The sequence below is a fragment of the Crocodylus porosus genome, unplaced genomic scaffold, assembly GCF_001723895.1.
Source record: "Crocodylus porosus isolate Cpor-Errol unplaced genomic scaffold, CroPor_comp1, whole genome shotgun sequence".
NCBI classification, from domain to species: domain Eukaryota; kingdom Metazoa; phylum Chordata; order Crocodylia; family Crocodylidae; genus Crocodylus; species Crocodylus porosus.
In genome coordinates, this window is record NW_017728948.1 from 46,887,171 (window position 1) to 46,890,626 (window position 3,456).

The following is a 3,456-nucleotide window of genomic DNA, read 5'->3' on the forward strand; positions in this document are numbered from 1 at the left end:
TAAGAGTTTATTAGATTGTGAACTGTTCAGGACTGTTGCTATATATATTTTTATTAATATGTCCTTTATCTGAAATAAATTGAGGAATGGTTTGTGCAAGCAGCATGTACCACCATGGGATTTGCTCATGAACCACTGGCTGAAACGAATACTTCTGGCATTTTCTACTTGTAGCTCTCTATTCCCTCTGTGGTACAACACCTTAACCACTGAGTAATGTTTTTGGTCTTACTTGGAGAAGACCAGGCCCAGAACTTTCAAAATAGAGAAAACCGTATAGGCAACCAGTTCTGACAAAAGTACTCCTGCAGGCACAATACTCCCAACACTTTTTATTTCTTTGAACATTTTTGTTGCCATTTGGAAAAAAAATGATTAATTTGATGGCAGAAACCTTTTTTTTTTTTACTAAATAACTGCCACTTTTTTTTACTAAATACATCTACCTCTAGCCTCTGCTCTCTTTTAGCTCTATCATCAGCTATCTTCTGCCAGCTGTTTAATTTAAACAAGCTTTCTTTATCCACCCTCTCCCTTATGAAGAAAATGTGGACCAGGCTAGCTGCAAACAGTGGAGAGAGAAGGGAAAAAATAAACCTTCTCTACCTGAGTAAAAGGTAAGGTAACTTAAGTTATGCTATAGATGTAGGGGATTCATTGTTTAAAAGCTTGTAATTTTTTCCCCCATCCACAGTGCTGAGCTCTGAGTTTGGAGGATCTTCAGAGAGAAAAGAAAGTGAGTCATAATGGAGAATAAAATGAGGATACTTGCAGCAGGAAATGAAGAAATGTGAGGCAGCAGCATCTAAAAAGTAAATCAGATAATTGGGGACATTATGGAAGGACTAAGGACAAGATAAAAACATGGTAAATATATGAAGACTAACATTACAGGAAACAATAACCTGAAATATTATTCCCAATTTGGTAACCTAATATTAGGGTCAAATTCTGAAGGTTTTTGCATAAGCAAAGTGATTATAATCTTCTATTTTTAAAAAGCTATACTGTGGTATAGATTTAAAAACTCAGAAAAGGACTGCAAGTATAGATAATGGCATGGTGAAGCTGAACAAAAAAATGAAGAGATAAAACGGACTTGACTGGAGTCTTCCAAGTTAGGAGTGGTGAAAACACATCAGTCCTTTTTTAATTTTATTCTGTAATATAAGATCCAGGGTTAACTGATTAAATTAGAAGACATGCAATATAGAACCAATACAAAGCAATATTAATATACCTTGGAGGGACAATACTTTCTACCATCTTCTACTTTCTGTAGTTTAGGTTATGTTTATGTGGCAAAGTGGTGCTACACAAAGATACCTGGGATGGAGCTAAACAAGGTAGCTTTGATACTTTAGTTACCATAACTGTGCTCTCCTGAGTAATCTAACACAGCTTGACTGCTTCCAGTATCCAGGCTTGAGTCTAACAAGGGGTGCCTTGAGTCTGAAAACAGTTGAGAACCACTGTTCTACATCAACCCTTAGATTGTCCATGCTTAATCCCCAGCCTGTGGAGCCATCTGGCTCATGGGATTCTTCTGGGTCTCAAAATTTGGCAGCCGGAGAGATATGTCAGCTAATTGATGTTCCCCTGCTGTCAAATTCTGGACTTGGGAGGAATCCTGAGGGCTGGATGGCATGGCCCTGTGTGCTAGATTGAGTGTGTGGTGCTTATTGGGGGGATGTAGGGGCCAGTCCAGCAAGTGGATTGACCCTGCACCACTTATCCAGCCCACAGGGCCAAATAAGTAAATAAATTATAAAATTGACTATCACTACCTAAGTTTTCACTAGTACCTTACATGCCTCAAGTTCTGTCTCTGTATACATGCCCAAAACATCTTTCATCTTATCAGGATCAAGCAGGTTAATGTTTATCTGTTACTTAAATCTGATAGGATCCTGAAAGGCTGAGTTTGGTAGGCTTGCTCAGAGAGTATTCAGTTTGCATCATAAGGAGGAAGCAGCATATAGAACACAGCCACTGTTTCAATCAGAAATACAGATGGAGAAACAGTGACACACGCATTTAATTCCTGCATTCTCTTCTGTAAAGTGGCACATTTTCGACAGGAATTTCCCCACTTTCCAGAGTAGGTCATAACCAGGTGTTTAGGATATACTCCAAGGAAGTGAGAAGTGGGTAAGTGTTGTCTCAGGCTGAGAGAGAATTTAAGCTGGGTCTTATTTAACTGGAACCACTAAGGTATTATGTAACAAGGAGGTTTGAAGAAGGGAGTATTCCCTCCTCAGTGTTTGAAAGGAAAGATTGCACCTGTAGCAGGGGCTCATAACCCCTGTTACTTAAAAGAGAGAAAGAGACAGCTAACTGAGAGCTAGCAGTGAGAAATATGCAGCCAAGTAATAGTGGCTACAGGAGAGCTTGGTGAGTTGCTGATATAACTGGTCAAATGAGTAACCTCTGTTATTGGGAGCAGGGCTAAACAGCAGGACTAAGTGACTGCAACACATTATGAAGAAGCTGGCTTGGCTCAGAGGCAGTTCAGAGTGTGCCTAGAAGCTGGCTACATGCATAGCTGTGAGCCTGCTTGTAGGGAGACAGGTTACAGAGAGACAAGCCTGTAGATTGGTTAGCAGGAAGCTCTTGTGCATGGTTCTGAGAAGCAGGGATGAGGTTCATAGGCTTGTGTTCCAGGGTGAGGGAAATCACTATGGCCCTGCATGTTGTGGGGCAGAAGTACTCCCTAAAGGCAGGGTCAGCACCCCCTGGCACACCTGCCAGAGCTTGTCATGTGAAGAAATTTTTCTTGGCACATGTGCCTTGGAGTGAACAGCAGGGAAGCTGCAAATGGCCTGATCCTTCCTGTGGTAGTGCAGCCCTGGTCCTTTCCCCACTGTCCACCCCAAGCCGTGCGTGTATCTACTGCCAGCAATGAGTCAAGCCAAGGCTCCACAGACCCCAGTGCAGCTGCTTGCAGCTTCCCTGCTGCCTACTGTGAATAGCCCAGGCTGGGCAACAGGGACCTGCCCAGAGCCTGGGCCCAGGCCCAGGTTGGCTGTGGCAGGCAGCCAGGGGGCTGCAAGCAGCTGCATCAAGGTCTGCGGAGTCCTGGCCAGGTTCATTGCTGGCAGCAAGTGCATGTGCGCCTTCAGGCAGAGAGAGGGCAAGGGGGTGGGGCTGTGCTGCCACAAGAAGGATTGGGTCCTTCGCAGTTCCCCCACCATCTGCCCCTGGTGTGCCAACATCTTACAAGTTGAAGCTGTTTTTTCTTGGCATTCTGCCCAAAAGCATTGCCGACCCCTGCCCTGGAGACCAGGATGAACTAAAAAGATCCATAGAGATAAGGTACACTACTGAGCTAGTCGGAGCCAGCTAACCAGGACGGCAGAGGACTTCCATAGTTTCACAGTTTCTAGGGTCGGAAGGGACCTGAGTAGATCATCTAGTCCGACCCCCTGCCATGGCAGGAAAGAGTACTGGGGTCAA